At 44.7% G+C, this 21,582-nt stretch overlaps 1 protein-coding gene across 1 annotated transcript in view; it reads left to right on the forward strand.

The window, feature by feature from the left end:
- The first annotated feature begins 6,296 nt into the window (after positions 1–6,296).
- The window catches only part of THSD4 (thrombospondin type 1 domain containing 4), a 2,294,989-nt gene continuing 2,279,703 nt past the window's right edge, over positions 6,297–21,582 (forward strand). Inside the window, exon 1 of the mRNA XM_086958405.1 lies at positions 6,297–6,594. The gene's annotated coding sequence lies outside the window, so the exon portion shown is untranslated. The remainder of the gene's footprint in view (positions 6,595–21,582) is intronic.

Here is a 21,582-nt window from a genome sequence, read left to right on the forward strand (position 1 = left end):
AAACATATACTAACACATATTTACTCTCTTATACAATCCCTGATACAAGTTCACAATGATCCATACAGCCACTCACACATTCACTGGCTCTTATGCACAGTTATTTATATATGTCAACTCTCACATGTACTGTGTTTTACATATGTACTTACTTTGACATGTAGCACTGAGATATCCATTCACTCACCAATACACTCATGCACACAGTCAACCGCCCATACAGCTGTTTCCACATGCACTTTTGAAACCATACATCTAGTGAATCAACTGCTCACACATCTATGCACAGAGTCACACACCTCCCAGCCACCCACACACACACTCAGTATCCCATACAAATACTTGGGCAACCAATCAATAACCCATATAGTTACTCATATAGCTACTTATCAACACATGCAACAGTTTACAGAACAACAGACATAATGATGCACAAATTAAGACAGTTTAGTCACTAACCCATGCACTCAGTGAGACACATTTAATCACTCACTCATACAGTCAGTCATGCACCTACTAAATCCTTCATCCAGACACTTATATATCCACTCATTCTTCAATATGTAAGAGATATTTTAACTTTACAGAAACATACAGTCACTGGATGATGTCATCAGTGATGTCATCAGTGATGTCATTTGAGATGTCATCAGTGATGTCATCAGTGATGTCACTAACCATGTCATGAATGATGTAATATGTGACATCATCAGCAGTGGATTGCGGGTGCGCGATATATAGTTAGCGCTTATAACTATATATGGAATTTCAATGGTTTTATGCGAGTAAAATAAGGTTTTGTAAATGCAAATCCCTAACTATATATGGCCTAAAACCAATGGTTTTTTCATTGAATTTTCAAGGTTTTGTAAATGCAAATTCCTAACTATATATCCACTATAACCTATGGTTTTTTCTGTGAATATATATATATATATATATATATATATATATATATATTTATTTATTATTTTTTTTTCCACTGGAAAATCAGGGCACTCGCGGGCGGGTGCGGTATGCGGTAATGGGTGCCCGCAATAACACTCTGCTCAGCTTCAGAACTCGTTTTTCCAAAGAACCGCACTCGTGGAACCAAAGTTTATGCAGTGCTCACACCATCAAGGTTTATTCACAAAGTTTTAACAGACGCGTTTCAGCATTACGCCTTCATCAGAGTTATATATATATATAATTTTAGAACTTTATATATATATATATATATATATATATTTTAAATAATATATATGTACACACACACACATATATATATTTAAAAGCTTTTTACTTACCTGCAATATACTTACATTTGCCACGATTTTCGTTGTAAAAGGCTTCCGTTTTAAAGGCGTATTCGTTGTAAACAATTTAGTTGTAAAGGCATTTTCATTAAAAAAGCCTTTGTTGTAAAGGCATCTCGTTGTTTAGATTTTGTGAAAACTGCTGTTTCCTCCTGGGTGCATGTAGTACCACTTTAACGCTCTGTGCTACTTTTTAGGGCTCGGGCCTGCCATACACTGCGCATGCAGTGTCTCGCAGCGAGGATCCTTTTCCCGGCGTTTTGAAAATGGACCTGGAAATTCCACGCAGTTCGTGCGTGTTATTTCCAAGGTCCATTTTCATTGGCCTTGCAGTGTGTGCTGTTTATTAACAGAACACACAATAGGCTATAGGCGGTCGCGTAGCTCTGCCTGTGGCCTATTGGTGTCTGTTACGCGCGCCAAAGGCCATATAGCTTTAATTATCGCGGCCGTCCCCAAAAAGGCTATAGTGGAATTACAATGACTTGGATCTGAGAGTAGTTTGGAAGAGATCCAGTCCCAGTACAATTTCTTAATCATAGCTTTAGGAGGGGCAGATCTCAATGCCCAAGCCTCGCCTAGCCCTATCTCCACTAGCAGCCGTTTTACGTCCCTCAACCATTTAATCCTAGCCTACCATTGCCAGTACCTCTGATAGCGCTTCTGCATAGGAGGCTAATTCCGGCACCCGCCACAACCGAGCCCAGAAAAGCAAGGGGCGAAGTTGCGCATGATCCTTGATCGATTTACAGCCTAAGTCAAGAGACACTGGGACGGTTGGAGTACTCAACAGGAGAGCCATCAGATCTTTCAAGAATTTGTTCTCCGATTTTACTAGTACATCCAAGTTACAAGTACCCCACAGCTCGGCCCCGTAAAGCGCAGCGCTAACCCCTCTTGCTTTATAGATCTTCACCACTGGGGCTATAGGTTTACTTGTGGAGGAGCGTTGTTCCTTGAGTAATGTTCCGCCCACCCTTTTGTGGCCAAGGAGCATTTTATTGATATGTGGATTCCAATTAAGAGAATTATTAAGGCGGATACCCAGATAATCAAACTCGGATACCCTCTCCAATAAAACAGAATTTAAGGTTGGAGGACGCCCAGGGTTTTTAGGGGGATTCATAATCAAATACTTGGTTTTGTCCATGTGGATTACCAACCCCCTCAGCAAACAAAACTCCTGAAAGCTGTTCAGGAGGCTCTGAAGGCCCATGGGGGACTTTGAAATAAGAAGAGTGTCATCTGCGAAAAGCAGTGTAGGGATCCTTTTGCCTGCCAGGGAAGGAGCATCAGAGGGATGCTTAACAAATGCTCAACCACTCCGTTCACATAGAGATAGTACAGAGTGGGAGCTAGCACACATCCCTGATGGACACCCCTACCTACAGGAATACTGACGGTTTTTTCACCGCCCGTGCCCCATCGCACCTGTGCAAAATTACCTTTGTGTAGTCTCACAAGGAGGGATAGAATATACGAAGGCAGCCCCAGATCTGATAAGACCTTCCACAACTCCTCTATGGGTACCAAGTCAAAGGCAGTCTTAAGGTCTATAAAGGCCAAATATAGGCTGCCTTTGCCCAGCACCACCACCTTCCAATACAAGAGAGCCAGTCTAAAGGCCTGTTCAATAGTCCCGGTTCCAGAATGAAAACCGGCTTGGAGGTCCGACAGAATATTGTTGTCGTCCACCCACTGGAGCACCCTTCTCAAAATCACCTTCCCTGCCACTTTTTGGGAGGAGTCAATGAGACTTATTGGCCTATAGTTAGCTGGGTTGTCCCGACACCCCTTTTTGAATATCGGGACAACCTCAGCCCCCTTCCAGGAGTCTGGTACAGGCGCGCCTCCGTTAACGGCATTGAGTAAAGAGGAAACCAACTTCCCCCACTCCTTAGGGCTAGCCCGTAACAAATCGCCCGGTATGCCATCCGGCCCTGCTGCTTTAAGAGGTACCAATGATTTAATTACATCTTCCACCTCTCTGGCGGTAAAAGAAACACCCTCACTACCCCCTGTACAGTCGGCCACAGAGAAAGTGGTATTAGAAGCCATCCCAGTAGGGGTGTAGAGAGATGAGAAGTGGTCGAACCAGATCTGGGCAGGGATGTTGCACGTCAGCAGAGTGCTATCTGGCCTATCCGTAGATCTAATTAAGTTCCAGAAGCTTCTAGCATCCCTGCCCGTGCTTGCGTCCATAAGATCAGCCCAGAACCTATCCTCCCATTCTCTTTTGGCTGCCGAGGTAGTCCGGGAGTACTCTTTCCTAGCCAGTCTAATTGCGGCCTGGGATTTGCTTTTAACAGCACTAATCAGGGCATTTTTCTTCCCCCTACATTTTTTAGTGTACCAACCCGGCGGGTTCGGCAACTTTTTGCTCTTGGCAGTTCGTGAGGCCTTGTGTGGGAGAGTGAAAAGGTTGCTCAAGGCCTTGGTTGTGTCACAGAATATCACTGTGACTTCCCCTGACAGAGGAGTCAACAAATCCATTTTGGACTGAGCTGTGTCTAAAAGTGCCCCGATTACTTGCACTTTCTCTTCGTCCATGATAAGCTTGCTCCATTTCAAGCGCCTGCCACAGTTAGAAGGATATACTTCCTGAGGGGTACACTAAGGGAGACATGAGCGCCCCCTGGTTCCCAATCCACAGCGGACAGAGAGCAAGAGAGAGGAGATTGTGATCACTCTCGACTGAGGGGAGAACCTCCATATCCTGCAAGAAGGGCCAAAGTTTTATGTCCAGGAGAATATAATCAATCCTGGACATATGATTCGCCCTATTGTACGTATGGGCTCCAGAAGGGTCTGACAGTGACCTTCCGTTAACAGCCCTAAGGCCGAATTCCATAGCAACTCGATGAGTTTGAGGTGTCGAAGGTACATTGTAACCCATATAGAAAAAATATTTTCCATTACCATGGTGGCCTATTGTTGAAAAATGCTTATTGCACCCTTAGAAGTTGTTTTCATTAGAATTTAAAAACAAGCTGGCGCTTGACAAGTAATACCTTTGATGCATGATTGATGCTACAAGAAGCCCCAACCAAGCAAGCCCAACTTGTCACAACCTACTGTACGATTAAAACACAGGCCAAAAGGCAGAGCTAGGTCTTTTCGCATTACGTAGGGTGAACAGTGTGTGAGTGTGTAGGGTAAGCAGTGTGTGAGTGTGCAGGGTATCCAGTGTGTGAGCTTGCAGGGTGAGCAGTGTGTGAGCATGCAGGGTGAGCAGTGTGTGAGTATGCAGGGTTAACAGTGTGTGAGCGTGCAGGGTGAACATTGTGTGAGTGTGTAGGGTGAGCAGTCTGTGAGTGTGCAGGGTGAACATTGTGTGAATTTGAAGGGTGAGCAGTGTGTGAGTGTGCAGGGTGAACATTGTGTGAGTGTGCAGGGTGAACATTGTGTGAGTGTGCAGGGTGAACAGTGTGTGAGTGTGCAGGGTGAACATTGTGTGAGTGTGTAGGGGCAGTGTGTGAGTGTGCAGGGTAGGAAAACTCTAACTAAGTCTACCACACACACATTAGACCACACACATGAGACCACTAACACACACACACCACACACACACACACACCACACTCACACACTCTCACACCACACTCTCACCACCACACACTCACCACCACACACTCACCATCACACACTCACCATCACACACTCACCACCACACATGCAACCACGCACACAACCACACACACACACCACCAGCCGTCAGTGCACGCTTTCACCAGGCACAAACACCACCAGCCGTCAGTGCAAGCTTCCACCAGGCACACACCACCAGATGTCAGTGCACGCTTTCACGGTGCATAAACACCACCAGCCGTCAGTGCACGCTTTCACCGGGCACAAACACCACCAGCCATCAGTGCACGCTTTCACCAGGCACAAACACCACCAGCCGTCAGTGCAAGCTTCCACCAGGCACACACCACCAGATGTCAGTGCACGCTTTCACCAAACACACACACACCACCAGCCATCAGTGCACACTTTCACCATGCACACACAACAACAGCCGTCGGTGCACGCTTTCACCAGGCACACACACCACCAGCCGGCAGTGCACCCTTCCACCAGGCACACACACCACCAGCCATCAGTGCACAATTTCTACAGACACACACACCACCAGCCATCAGGGCACACATCAATTGTTAAAGCATCCACTATTACCTATTGTAGCAATCGCAGTATGGTGCACTTTACTTTTAAACATATTCATCTAAAGCGCAGCATGTCATCATTGCTACAATTCCAATCGAACCCACATAATTCCACTACACACCACATGCATACACTCCATAACACATGGCTAAAAGACATTGCCATTTACAATGCCATTAGCTATAACTCAAATAAATCCGAGACCTATTGCATTTCCAATGCTTATTTTTAGTTCAATCTTTGACTAGACAAAACACAGATCTCTCTAACAAGTGCACCATCAGAGTTTTCTTATCATTATTATTCACTTATATTCACAAGGCACTGAAAGCTCTCAGCAGCAGGTGCCCTGACCCATACATTCTTTTCAAATGTAACCTTTGAAAGAAATTAAGCAAGAACAGATTTACTTTCACGTTTCTCCTTGTTACCAATTTCTTTGTTGGCCAGTTTTTTTTTACTTGGCTTGTCAGACTGATTTCATGACTCCCCCTCTTGATTGCGCCCCCTTTTTTATAGCCACACCTTGACCCCCAATGTCGGTTCCCGGAGTAAAAGTTTTCCATTTCTAGCACTGCGCCTAACCTTGCACTGTTTGGGGATCAGAAAGTAATCAAGTCGCCCCTAAGCGTGCCTGCCGGTCTGCTGTTGTTAACCCGAAACGTTTGGAACCTGCTGGCTATTTTCACTAAGGTGTCATGTTCACGGACGGCCACACGGCGGCAGCACCCGTATGAAATCAGCTCGCATCTTCCCCATTCACGTTCCCTACACAGTAGTTGACAACACTGACAGCACGTTTCCCAATAAACAAAAGGGTTTTAAGAAAGGGAAGGAAAGCGGCGGAGGCTGAGCTGCCTGCCATCGGAGCATTCCCAAGTCCCTGCAGCGTGGAGTTGCCAGGGAACTGGAGCGAGCCCGCATGGCTCCAAGAGGGAACTGCAAACTTCCCATGTGACTGCGCTCCCTGGACGCGTCCTCTTTCAAGAAGATCAGTCTGGCATTTGTATTTTTGCTCTTCGGATTGTTTTTCCCAAAGGGACATTATTTTTGGCATTTCTTGGAATGGCGGTGTGATTCTCTGCCCAATACCCGCGGACGCTGGCGTTGCACTCTCAGGGGCCAGGTACTGTACTCACCATGCACTTACAATTGAACTTGCTCTTCGTACTGCAGCAGCATGTTGCCTTGATGTAGCCCTTTTCCCTGTCAGAATCGCTAACTTGTACATGGCTTGACTGAGTTCACGTGCGCTTCGCACAGCATGGGTCTGCCTCGCGCGCGAGGGTGCCTCAGCATCTTAGTGGTGGTAAACGAACGCGCATTGCGGTTTATTTACTGCAGATTGTAGATTTTATGTAATTTATTTACTTTTTGGACGTGTCCAGTTAAATCTTTGCAGGAGTGAATTGCTTTTCTAAAACATATTTAGTACTGTGCATAAGTGTCGGCTTTTCAGAGTATAAATGTGCTGAGCAAAGTGATGCAAGTAATTATCCGGGCCAGCATTTTATTGGCACTTAAGTAGTAAAACGAGAGAGAAACAAACACAGATAGCTTATAGGTACCCGAAATGCAGCTACACACACACAGCCACGCATGTACGCAGATACAGAGACACAAACATGCGCAAACAGTCACACCTATGCAGACAGGTAGATACGGCCGCACGCACACACGTGCATTTGTTGGCAGAGGTTACAGTGCGCTTTGCAAACACACGTGTATGTACACTTCATGTATGTATACTTCATTTTTTAGAGTTTTTTGTAGGATCAACGGTGCCCTTGTCACATACCTACTTATTTAGTGCCTTTTCTGGGAATGGCGGGAAATCCAAATCTAGCTGTACGGACTCCGCTTTATGTGTTGCTGCAGGTATTGGACGAACAGCTCCAGTGAGTGGACTCTCTTCTGCTATCTGACGCTTTTCACCGTGGTATTAATAGTTTTCCAACTGTCATCCGGCAGCTCAGAATCTTGTCAACCTAAGAAGCTTCCCACGTTTCGTTTGCCGTGCCACCTAAAGGAAGTCTCGGTCGCTCACTCTCTCTCGCTCACTCACTGTTCTCAGAGGGAACTTTAGGAGTTCTTCTACCGTTTTGCTCCCTCTGAGATTGAGAATCATGATGTGCAAGACTAACACCCGCAAACACACGATGCGTGGGCTTGGTGCATTGCACGTGTGATGGTCTGCAGACCTTAGTCAAAGTCAAAGTCAAAAGAAACTTTATTTCGATTGAGTTTACAATCATAAAAAGTACATTTAGAAACAGATATTTACAACAATTTATGAAAAAATTTCGTTTGCACATTAATGACTGAAGGAAACATAACACTATGAATCAGTGCATTAAAAGATCATTAAAATTCGTCTAAACAATATCTGCAGACCTTAGTCAGTGACGCACGAATGTTACCTGCTTCCTTCAAGTTCCCGCCACAGGTTTGCTTAGTTAACGTATCTCCCTCACGTAGGGACCCATTGCTGACTAACAACAGGTACACAGGCACGACTTTCAGCTGCAGGATCTTATTGAGGGCACAAGGGCTGTTTGTGCGTCATGTCGCACCTTAATGCTCCCTGGTAGTGAGTTAATCACTAGAGCTCATGTTCTAGGGCTGACGGAAAAACGAACTATATTTCCTAAAACTTCCCTGTATCTGCAGATGATAATGTATGTGAAGCTGAAAGTATGTTTGTCAAATCTGTTGTTGGTGCTTGCTTGCCATTCTTTGGCCATAAAGAGCGCAGTGACTGTAGGTAGACACGTTGCCGCTGTACTGAAGGATATGAGAGTAGACCGTCGCTTCTGGTTGGTGTTAGTAGTGACAGAGAAGACAGACCGGTGAAGAGGAATATAGCATATTTAAGAAAAAACAATGTCATGCGTCTTAATTTTGCAGCACTCAGTGTCCTCAAGCAATGTGTTACATGGCAGTGAGCCTCAATAGATTGCCTGAACACACCTCTAGCCTTCTGCTGCCGAAAGCTGGAATCACCTTATCAGTCATGTGCATAATTAATGTGCCTCAGAAACACGACTGCTTATTTCTATTACTGTAGCTTGGAGCGCTGCATTTCAAGTGACTACATCTAATTGCCCCTGAGAAACACGTTCCTGGCAAGCTTAACGTGTAGACTAGCACAGGCCCACGAGCCTGGAACCTGTGAGAAAAAAGAAGCATCAGGTTCAGAAACACTGAAAGACAGAGAAGCAGGCACATAACAGGCACCTATAATGTATCTGGATAGAGTTCATTCTGCTGTAAATTATAAGGCTATTGGAAGTCACTGAGGTGTTTTGAGTGCAACGGCTGAGTTCCTTTACAATGTCATGGAATTCTGAGGTGACTTGCAATGTCCTATTAACTTGCCAAAGAGTATTTTATTCTATATAATACATGGTCACATCCTCACCCTTCACACGAACTGGGTCTGGTGGTTTAGTTGAGCTGGGTCTGGTGTCTTAGTGGACTAATGTGACCACTGTAGGGGCCTTTGTGCCACCTCAAGGTCACTGGTTAAAATCCCGGCAGGTCCACTCAGCCTTTCAATCTTCTGAGGTTGATAAAATGAGTACCATTGAGTTGGGTAAGCATTAACATCTGTTATTAACACCAAGATAACTGTAGGTGAATGTGCACTTCATAAATACACGTTATGTTATATGATAAATCCTTGGTTTGCTACTCTTTGATATGAAAGAGACAGTATGGTTGCAGACATGAATAATAAAATTGGAATCTGTAGTGCAAAATTAAAGACACCAAAAAGCAGTTAGTAATTTGTTCCAAAAATATATTCCAATCAGTTTAAACTAAATCAGACTAAAATAATGTTTTCACATAGAATATGTAGAAACATACACAGGTACTCTATTTTTCCTTTACTAACCTACAGTGTGCAAAAATGTTACCTAGAATATCTCCTTTTAGTGAATGCGCAGTGAATTAGTTTTTACAGGTGACTACAGATGTCGTAACTCAAATATAAGAAGGAAATTAGAGAGAGTATTTTATTATGGGGTTAGTGTCCCATGTATTACAGCCCTACAATGCCATCACATGGTTCAGGTGATATGGCAATACATCCTGACAGCTGCCTGGTTTGGATGTGTAAACTAAACTCCAAATGGCATTACTGGATTATCATACGAAATAACTTTTTTTCGTTGTTGCATATACAACAGTTTAGATTGCCTGTCTAATCCCTAAAGTTGTGAAAAAATAAATGATACAATTTAATTCTAATGCTGTGTGGGTATTAAAACGACTCCGTCTTGTTTATTAATAGCAGGCATAAATGTCACATAGAGTTCAGACATGTATAGTGAAATTAGAGATATGCAGTAATAATATTCATGTTGAAGGTTCCTAAAACATATATCAAGAGATCCGAAGATCTGATTGGGTTATGTTTTACATTATTTGAAGTACAATGGGACTGAAAAATATCAGATCATTTTGTATGTCTGGCCACACATTATGTTGTCTGTTTATTAAAATGAGCAACATGTGTATCTGCAGTGTTTTATGATCCTTAAAATCTTGTCTTAAATATTGGTGTATGAAAAGATTATATGTTTTGAGTAGAATAATCATTTGAAGAGTTTTAACATCTCTGCAGCGAGCGTGTTAATCCTCTGTTTTAATTGTACCAGCTACATTTTAGCTCTATATCCAAGGCCCTGGAAATGTGTGATTCTGTGGCCATGACATCTTCCAAATTTATGGATTTGCTGCATTTGTCACATAATAAATCCTTCATCTGCTGCAGAATTTGCATATTTTCATACCAACATTTGTTTCTAGCGCAAATGGATAAAAAGTTACTAAAAACACAGCAACAAGGGAAGGTTCCTGCGTAGTGGAAGGTCCTTCAAAAGTTGACTGGTCACCATTCACTTGTGTTTTACTGTATTTGAGTAAACTGTTACTAATGAGGTTGAATCTTTGCCCAAACAGTGTTAGTATGTGTAAAAAAGACAAAATAGTGCAGCAATAGTATCATAAAATATGCTGCGTTATACTGCAAAATTAAATTAGCCTTTTCTTGATGCATAATTTTGTCAACCCTGCTGCATAAGTTTATCCTCCATTCGCATAATTCCAGTGACCTTGGTTACATCCCAGTGCCAAGACTAGTAATGGCTGTTGAAGGCCTTGAACCCAAGTTACATGCCAGAGCTGCAAGCGGCCGCCTATACCAAGGGTCAGAGCCTTTAAACTGCAATTATAGCCCTGCGTAGAAAGACCTTAAGGCTAGTAGAACATGCACATTCCACCCACTGGGGATGGAATGTTTTAAACAAAGAGAAAGGAACAGAAATACAAGCATTGGGCTGATGGCAGTGACATAATAAAACTTATGGTGGCCCCCCTATAAAGTGCATAGAGGGGGCCCCTCACGCTCTGGACCCTGTCAGGAGCGCTCAGTTGTTTCGAGTGCACAGTATCAGGGGGGCCCCTGGAACTTGGGGCCGGCCGCAACGCGAGGGCTACGCTGTGCCGCAATTTTGGCAACTTCACTGGAGCTCTCAACATTCCAATGTTTTAATATGCATAATGATGAGGCACAACTAGAGCCAAATTTCGGGGGGAAGGGGGTGATACAAATTTCGGAGTGGGGGGGGTTAGGTAATTATTTAAGCAATAGTTAAAATGGAGATGCAGGAGCTCTAAGAAGGGGTGAAAACACAACAAAGCTTGGTTAACAAGTAAATAGTCATTTAAAGACCTTTGAAGTACTCGGGTGCGACTGCAATAAGAAGGTCCCCAGCCCGGGAAGCTGCCTCAGCCCGAGCTGACACACACGACAGGGGGTGGGGGGTGAAGCCTTTTGAGCCCAAAGGGCCTGTGCCGGCTTGATTATAACCCCCATTCCTTCAACCCCTTCCCCGCCCTCCCCAGGCCTTGGCTTTGAACTTGCAGATCCCACCTCTGCCAATGCATGCAGGAGCCAGGCAGAAGTCCCCAGAGAGGGCTCCAGCACCCCTGCTTCACGTGACCGACAAACGCAGCAGCAGTGCTTTGACTTTTTGCCATTTCAAATAAGAATTGATGTACGGAAATGCTGGATTTAAGGTGGAGCCCTCTGTAGCATCATTTAGAATAGCATTTCATCATGTTGATGTAACTCAGCGAACCAGATCGTGCCCATTATATCATCAAGTGTAACGTATCACCCTGATGAATGATGTCATTGAGTGTAAGAACATCGTTATCAGGAGACATGTAACATAACGTTTTAAAACACAGAAACATATGTTCTTGTATTCTATGTAAAGAAGCGCTGGTATTTGGGCATTGCAGCGCCTTGTGGACCTGCGTCTGGGGGGGGGGGGGGGGGAGGGGGCGGTTTCTTCTGGTTCAGCGTCACGCCCTGTGCAGTGTTCGTTCTTGCCCGCAGGTTCAGGGCAGGAGCTCCTCCGCCGTGACCGGCTGCAGCACGTTCCGCTTGACTGCTGCTGTCCGTGGCCCGCGCAGCCTGATTACACTGGATGCCTCGGGGTCCCTCGGCGCTTGTTAGCTGGAAGTGAATCACGCCGGCTGCATCGGGCCAGATAACTGCACCATTGCGGTGACCATGAGCCCGACCACAGACGTGCCCAAGAGACGGCTCGGAATGTGAGTTTCTGAGAGCCTGACATGTCTCGAGCTCTGCGGAGACTCCGGCTGGACGTGGCGCAAAGAGGGACGACCTCGGAGACTGTTACCAGAGAAGAGCCGGGATCCCGCGCTGCCCGGCAGAGAGGCACGTGTCTAAGTGAGGGATGAAATAGCTCATTTACTGCATTTCTTTCCCGAGCGAGTCGCTACACGAATATTTTAAACATCATTTTTACCCCGAGGTAATATTGGATAACCTCGCCAGGGAGGCTCATTCTGAGCGCGCACCGTACAGCAAGCCCCTGAGACGTTCTGAGGTGGGAGGCGGCCTCTCTGAACCGTCCTCGCACACAGAACCATGGCCTGGCTGCGCTCGAACATTGCATGAGGTTTAGTGGACCATTTAGGGAGTGAGTTCACTGCATTCAGAGGTTGAAGTGTAAGAAATAAAGTATAGGAAATGTGCTCTGAGGTGCAATGCGGAAGGTCTTCAGTAGCAGTTCTGGAACGGTCGTATTTTTAATAAAAGTATGGGGGATGATTTACTGTAAAATTGAACAAAAAGGGGAACGTCGTTCCCAATAGACCCCACCCACTTCAAACACGGATTTGCATTAGTGGTGCATCCTGATTTGTAACTTCTCAGTTTATCTAACTGAGGGAGAAGGAGGAGGGGTTGGACCTGTTCATGTTCACAGCTACCCCTTGACGAGTGCTCTTCATGTTTGATCTTTGAATATTCCTGTTGCACTTTATTATTTGGATTTTATAGAGCGCACGGCTACTTGTGTGAGTGAACATTACTGAAGGGCAGTGGGCACTTGTGTTAGTGTCCGGTGCTAAGGGCCCATACCCGCTAGTCAGAGAAAGAATGATCATTAGGAGGCCAATTGAAAGCCAGGTTATTAGGCTCCATTGGAGGGCACTCTGGTCTGTGGTAGCCCTAGATGGAGGGGAAGAGCATTGCAGCTAGAGGCGGCTAGGGCCAGCAAAGAAGAGAGCTCAATTTCTTCCTCCTGTTTTTTTGGCACAACAGTCAACAAGGCATCCGAGGAACGCTGAGCTCTAGCTGGAAGGTAGTGGATGAGTCTGATGGCCAAATAGCGGGGGCTCAACTTGTAAATAGCTCTATGAGCCAACACAAGCCCCTTGAAATTAACTCTTTTGCTTATTAGCAGCCAAGGAAAACCCTTAAGGTACAGGAGAAGGTGGTGAAGTCGGGCTGCAGCATTCTGCACCAACTGGAGTCTCTTAAGTAACCCTGGGCAGAGTTCGCGGAGTTGCACTACGTGGAGCTACGCGGAGTGCAAAAAAACTCCATCCCACTACGCAGAGCTCCGCAAGCAGTGGAGTTCCATAGAAAAATGCCCTTCGCAGTGATTGCACAGTGTGGATGCTTGTCCGCACTGTGCAATCACTGTGAACAGCACCTTGCACAGCGCAAGCGGTCCCTTCTTTCTCTTTTCTGCCGCTTCAGTATATTTTTACTCGAGCTGCAGCTTTCTCAACGCGAACAAGCAGTTTCTCATTGTTCCGGTCGCGGGCATATGCGCCCACTCGCAATGAGAAACCTGACCACCCCACTTTGAGAAATCTCGCCGTGATATTTATAATCCACCCTCATGCTCGCCACCTTGATGTTTACGATCACGAACAAGGAAAAATCTCGCTGGAAGGTTCATTTTCCTCAATCGCAATTGCCAACTTGACATTAGTGAATGCCTGCGAGGAAAAATCTCCACTCCACTGCGTGATGCAGAGTTTTTGGGAACTCCACGAGCTCCGCGTAACGCGGAGTACGGAAACTCTGCAAACACAGTGAGTGGAGCGGAGTTCACCGCCCAGGCTTATTCTTAAGCTGGTACGCTGGGAGGCCCCATTACAGCATAGTGGCGTAGTCCAGCCGTGTGGTTATTAAAGCATGAATAACCATTTTGTGGCAGGGTGAGGAGAGCAAGAATAAAAACTTTTTTAGGGTTCTTAGCAGCCTCAGACAAGCTCCTACCACACTGTTCACCTGGGATCAGAAGGACAGTTTATTGTCAAACTTACCACCAAGTTGCCTATGACGGTGACAGGGGTGGGGGTGGGTGGGGCAGAGCAGAGCTGGGCCAGAATTCACCTACCCATGATAGAGATGGACGCCTAAAACGAACACTTTGGTTTTGCTGGTGTTGCTTTGAAGAATGCTCAGGCTCATCCACTGAAATACATCTGTCCCTTGTGAGGAGAATTTGTGTTTCATCAGTCGAGGACACTACCTGAACACCAGACGATTCTACCAGAAATATCAAAACATGTATAGTTTAAATAGCGTTGGGGTCAGGGCAGAGTATTGAGGAGTGTCAAATCTTGAACATTTCGGGTCTGATGCGAAAGGTGGCATCAAACCTGACTGACTTCTGTCAGATAGAAAAAAACCAAACCATGTCAAGTAGGCCTCACCAATCACGATGTTGCTTAGTCATTTAAGGAGAATAGTATGGAAAACTGTATCGAATGCCGCTGAGAGAATCAGAAGCAGGAGGGCCACATGTGTCACCTGGTCCACTGATGGCTGATGGTATCAGATACTTCAACCAGAGTTGCTTCTGTACTGTGTCCAGGCTGAAGCCTCACTGAGATGGATGATGCCGCTGTTTAGAGTTCAAATATTTGGACAGTTAGGCACTAATCAGTTTCTGTAGAATTTTAGAGAAGGCTGACAAATAATCATGAAATAGACCTATAGTTAGCCAGGATGGACTTGTCAGCACTTGATCACAGTTAAAACCTGTTACACATGCGGCCAATCAGACTTGTCTAACTGTGGTCAGCAGACCTTGGACTATGTCCGTGTGTCAGCTGTTGTAATATAGGGTGGGTACGTTCCCCTCCTGAACCTAGACCGCTAACCACAAGATGGCATCCAAACTGAGGAAAGCAACTAGGTTCCCCAATGGCAGTGGTGCGAGTTACATACTTTGCCTCCGACCCAACATGAGTTAGATTTAAGTAAGATTAGCAGGCATAGGCACTAGCACTTTGAACACAGTGTAAATAGTGACCTGTACTGCCCAATTCAATTGAAAACGTAATGGGTACTGTTAGAAATAGGGTATCTGGTTGGCAGTGGTTCACACACTGTCCAAGCAGGTACTATCACTCTAATCAGGGTTAGTTACAACCTCAAAAAAACCTGTGCTCACCCCCCTTGGAAGTTTGGCAAGAGCAATCAGGCTTATCCTCAGAGGAAATGTGTAAAGTATTTGTAAACACATACACACACCCACACACACATTTATGTACAACAAATACACACATACACACACACACAGCAGCACAGTGAAAACACCACAAAAGTACACACCAGTTTAGAAAAATAGCCAATATCTATTTGAGTAAAACCAGAACAAAATTAAAAAAATCAAACATATACAAATCAAATTATGAATCCTTCAAGATTAAATGAGTTATAGCGCTTAAAAACACAATAGATCCAACTAGGGTTATAACAACATGATTGACGGAGCTGAATCTCAAAGTACGGGCTAACCGCGATGGAGCGCGGGCCAACTACAGAGTCGTACAGACCCCGTTTACAGAACATTGGAAACAATGACATTACAAAGATGCAACACAGCGCCGAGGAAGTGAGGCATCACTGGGGCCAGTGCGGCATTGGTTCCTTACTGTTGGTGCAGGTTGTTGGTGCGTCGGTTCTTGGGACATTGCAAGGCACAGAGGAGGTGATGTGGCATTGGCGAAAAGGTGTCGGTTACGCTGGCGGTGTGGGTTTGATGAGGTGTTGGGAGTCAAGACACTCTTGAGGTGTTGCGAGTAGCAAATAAATTGCGATTTGCTAATAAGGAATTGTACATGGCCCTAGGCCATTTTGCATTCGCAAACATGTCACATACCCATTTGCTCATGTAGTTTAGGGTCTTACATCTGGCCCTTATAAATCTAAAATACAGAAATTGTCCTTGGTGCTTTGCTACAAGTCACTCATAACTGCTTCGTAGCCAATCTGAATATTCTTTCCCATGCATCAGGGACAGGAAGAAAGAAGGTCAGAGAGTCTGAAGACCCTTAGCTAACATTTGCACAGGTGAGAGGAAGCAGTAACAAAATAATAACCGCATCGCTGCGGCGGCTTTTCCCGCTGTGTGCGGCAATTTTCGAAAAGCCGCGTTACATGACGAGCTCAGCTCATCATCCGCACACGACCACCGTGGCTGATGACGAGCTGAGCTCGTCATCCGCAGCGAAGAGGTTAAAAAATACAATAGCAATGTCTTGCTTGACTCGTAGCGGATGTAGTAGGTCATGTCACCAGACAGGAATCAATCCGAAGGCTGCTTTCCATTTAAGGGGAATTGAGAGAATGATTGGGCAGTCAGGTGGCCAATGATCATTTATTACGATATTTCAAGTTGTTATCAAGGCTCTGCTCCATATTTTGTCACGAGGAGGGGGAGCAAGGAAAATGGATCAAAAATTAAGAAAATAGCATTATCTTGGATCCTTCACAGTGTACGTGGGGGCCATGTGCCCAATCCGTATTTTATTTGGAAACAGTTTTTGATGCAAGGGGAGGTGCTGAGGCAGAAAATCTGTGAGAGCTAATGGGGTCTTCGACCAACAATAGAGTACCTGCTTCTGATTTTGCCACTAGATAGATGAGGGAATCCATTAATACATTTACTTTGGCATCTCATTCGCACCTCGATTTGGTAGGATATCAGAGATTTTCTGGTTTAGGCCCAGACTTACAAAGATTTTGCATCAGGGTTGCATCACTTCTTTATGCAGCCTGACACAAAATTCTTTTTGCTGTTTACAAAGCAATGCACATGTCCATTTGCATGGTTTTGTAAGAATATGTAATGAAAAAACAGCAAATTGTGCTGCCTCACACTAGTTTGCGTCAGGTAGGCGTTCCATTGAGTATGCATTGGCTTTCCTGTGCATCCACCCATAGATTTTGATGCAAACGTATATTTTCAAAGAGATGTAGACATAGGTTTGCACCAAAATGGTGCTTTTCCTGAGACTGGCAAAATGAGGAGAACTATTCTTTTTGTTCTTGCTGTTTCCTATTTTGCATGTGTGTTTCAATCTACAGCACACATACACAGGGGAAGTAGCCTCAAAGGATTAGTTTTGTGGAGAAAGGTTTCCCTTCCTGCACTAAAACCATCCTGACCTCAACCTAGATACCCTTTCTTTGATGATATGGCGCTGTTCTGCTCTCTTTCCAGGTGACACAACACAGCACTTCTTTGAAAATATGCCCATACGTGTCTACATAGGTTTCAAATTTAGGAGGCACACATGCCCATATTTCTCATCGAATTACACGTCTCTTTTAGGGAAAGAAAACAAATGTTGCATTTTCCTGTGTGTGAAAACTTTAATCATAACGACATATGTGTTGTGTCTATTACACCGGCATGTAAGTCCTTCTTACAGTAAGCTCCCCTGACACTCTGGAATCGACAGACACTCCTTTAGAGTGCCTATATGTGTTTTGACTTATTTTAGTTGGGGTAGCAGAATGTTTGCATATTGATCTGGATGTGTAAGAAGTCTATGACATGTCTTTGTGGGCTAAAGGCAGTTGTATGATAGAATAATGTTTCCAGACATTTATTTTGGCATAGACATTATGTCATAAATGTTGTTTGCAAAAACATATTCCAATGGGGGGTTGCATTTTTTATTATTGTTTCCCATAGGGCAATTATTTTGTATGCGATATTTAAGACTTGTTAATATTGTCAGATGACTTTCTGAGAATCAGTGCTTAATTTGAGACTGTGGTTTCTGGTGCTCAGCACTGGCACCTATTTGTCAACACTGGCACTTCTGAGAGGCCTCCACATGGTGGCACTGCTTGTATACATTTTAGCTGAGCACAGGAACAATAATTCAATGTAACTTAAAAATTACTATTATCTTCTGCCAAGCCATTCTTATAGTTTTGTGAGGCCTGGAATACTCTGAATTGTCACACATGTTTGGTAGTAGTGGTGCTGGCAGTCACTGGCAGCTGTGTCAGGGGCAATATGTTGCGCAAGCTGCAGTGGGGTCCCGAAGAGTGCCCTGGCACTTACATTTTTTGAAAACTAAACTTTGAAGTCAATGCTATTCTGATATCTTAAGTTTAGAGCACAATACGTTTAATATCATCCTTTGGTTCCACACTCACAGCTCTAACCTGTTGGGGGAGGTCTCTAAACTGTAAACTGAATGCATGGATTCCTGTTTCTCTGATTTCTGTTCTCAGGCCACACCGAGGCGCATATGAAGCCCACATGTGGGCACTGATCTCCACCTGGCTGCTGGAATGGTCGGATGTGATGTATAATATATTTAAAAAGAACAATTGATGGACAGAATACAGAACAATGTCATACATTCACCCCAGTACAGATATACAGGCCTAAATCCATTGTTTTTCGCTCACCATGCCATTCCAGTTTGGACCCAGCCATAAGCAAATCAGTCTTGACCCTGCGCCCTGTGGGAACAGTCCAGGATCCTTGTTTCCAGTCCAGGGAGGACCTGGCTTGGTAGTTCGGTCGGGACTGTTCCCATGAGGTACACGGTCAAGACTGATTTGCGTATGGCAGAGTCTAAACTGGGGTGGCATAGTGAGCAAAGGAACAATGGATTTAACCCAGATCTCTTGACTGGGGGTGAATGTATTATTTATTCAGCATTCCGTCCATCATTTTTTTTGCGTAGCACTTTTCAGCCTAAGTGGGATGGGTATGCCCAGACATGGATCCCTTGCTCACTGTGCCACTGTATTCAAGCTAGCCTGGATGATGAAGGGTAATACCCAGAAACCGGTCCCAGGATGCTTGTTTCCGGTCCAGAGTGGACCTGGCTAGGCAGTTTGGTCTGGACTGTTCCCATGAGGTACAGAGTCAAGACTGATTTGCATATGGATGGGTCGAAACTGGGGTGACATGCTGAGCAAAAGAACGATGGATTTAACCCAGATCTCTTGACTGGGAGGGAATGTATGATTTATTCAGCATTCCGTCCATCATTTGTTTACATAGTATGATATATTTATGCCCAGACAGCTACCTGTCGACGACGCAGGACATCCGGAACCCCATTACATCTTGATGCACCATCCTGCTTCGATTTGCGATTGCTCCGAGGCCCCACGCTATTAAAGAAGGATCAATGTCATCAAGAACCCCAATTATACTTGGACGCTCGACATCTAGAAGACTACCATCGTATGGGGCTCCACATACCCTCAAGTAAAGTGTCGATAGAAACCAAGGCAATACTGGATTGTCATCAAGTGCTTCTTTAATCCCTTTACTGGGTAACAACTACCAATTAAGAAGTGTTGTATATCCACAGGTACATATTCGATACCTCTGATAGCAATCCGAGAACATTACAAATACTGGATAATATGGACAACAGCAAGTGATGTGTTGAACATGATCCCATCCAGTTGATATTACTATCATACGACAGGCATCAAAATAGGTGAACTCCATTCTATCTGTTGTCATGTTTTTGTCCTATTGCAAATGACGGACTCATGAAAAAGGCAAATGCCGAAACGCGCGTAGAGTCTCCATCCACCGCTTTGCTTACTCCACTAGCCCGAATTATCACCATAATCATTTGTGTTGTTTTCTATTCCTCCCCCCTTTTTCTTTCTTCTGTGTTTGATTATGTTTAGATATTTCTCTGGAATCACAAAATGTATGTCATTGATTTTTTAATGGTTTATAGGTATTTTTATAAAAGAAAATCTTAACAAAAATGAAGAAAATATTTAAATAAATTACAAATACTAATTTGAATATAAACAGCATGACGCGTTTCTATTAATTGTGTTTACATGTCACAATACTCATTTAATGCATTTATAGTTTTCCTTGGGTTTTTTGGCTTAATGACCATGTTCACTACTGTTCGTTCTTTCAAAAAATTATTCAGCATTCCGTCCATCATTTTTTTTGCGTAGCACTTTTCAGCCTAAGTGGGATGGGTATGCCCAGACATGGATCCCTTGCTCACTGTGCCACTGTATTCAAGCTAGCCTGGATGATGAAGGGTAATACCCAGAAACCGGTCCCAGGATGCTTGTTTCCGGTCCAGAGTGGACCTGGCTAGGCAGTTTGGTCTGGACTGTTACCATGAGGTACAGGGTCAAGACTGATTTGCATATGGATGGGTCTAAACTGGGGTGACATGCTGAGCAAAAGAACGATGGATTTAACCCAGATCTCTTGACTGGGAGTGAATGTATGATTTATTCAGCATTCCGTCCATCATTTGTTTGCATAGTATGATATATTTATGCCCAGACAGCTACCTGTGCACAGTGCCTCAGATGTTAATGTACGTAATAAGGGCACTGAAAAAGCTGGTGCCCTGAAGTTAAATGTGCGTGTCTTGTATCAGAGGCTACACTAACTAATGAGGTCTGCCACGTTCTGCCCGAGCATTGTATCCTGTGCTTCAGCACTTCTCTTTGTTTAAGGAATGCCTTAAACCAGAAGAGGGCAGGTGAAACGAAACTCCCCTCCGTATATCATGCTTTCTGACGGGTCCGTAACTGTACCTTCGGGGTTTTCCTGCTAGGTGAGTGCTTTCTGAATTTGAGATGAGTTAGAAAAGTGAAGGACGGGAAATAAAAGCACAAAATATTAATATTTGATGGATAATAAATTATGGGGGGCACAGCCACTGGGACTAAAGCGCCAGATACCTCATTAAAAATGCTTTGACTCGAACCAAAAATGTAAGAAGCCATTGGTAAATACATCATGCCAGAACAGAAAAGAATTTCTCTTTACACCTCTGGTTTAGCAAAGTTATGAGACTTTTGTGCATAAAGATGGGAGAAGTAATGGGAATGCGATGCAGAGGCAGACTGCCAGTCATCATAGCACAATGAAATGTTCCATTCATCTATACGCCTACAGGTTTCACTTAAGGGCCGATTACGAGTCTGGCGGTCATCGGACCGCCAGTCTCATGGTGAGGGGGCTGTGGCGGTCTTGCGACTGCCACATTACAACTCTTGTAGTCATGCCACCCTGGGACCACCGACACTACCAGCAAACAGCAGTTCACTGGTGGCGTAGTGGTCCAGAGGCATCCATATGCTTGGTAGTCCCGCTGTGGTCCCGCCAAGCATATTAGGAATTTCCTCACCTCCAAGGTCGTCATGGCAGTTCCTCCTCCATGAAAACCCTGGTGTGGAGGAAACAAAGAGGAACCCTCAGGGCCCTCTTGTGCCTCATGCCCTGTGGATGCACACAGGGGGCACAACATGTGCCTCCCTGTGTGCAAGCACAGAAGTCCCAGCATAGCATGGACTTTTCAGTCCCTGCCGTGCTGTAACTGTTTTTGACATTCTCATTGTGGTGCCTATTTTATAGGCACCATCTTGTGAGCACCAAAGGAATCACCTGTAGATGACTAAAAAATGCTGTTATACGGCAGGAGGTTCTCACACAGGTTTGGAGTG

This window comes from Lissotriton vulgaris, chromosome 2_1 (assembly GCF_964263255.1).
Source record: "Lissotriton vulgaris chromosome 2_1, aLisVul1.2, whole genome shotgun sequence".
Classification (NCBI taxonomy): domain Eukaryota; kingdom Metazoa; phylum Chordata; class Amphibia; order Caudata; family Salamandridae; genus Lissotriton; species Lissotriton vulgaris.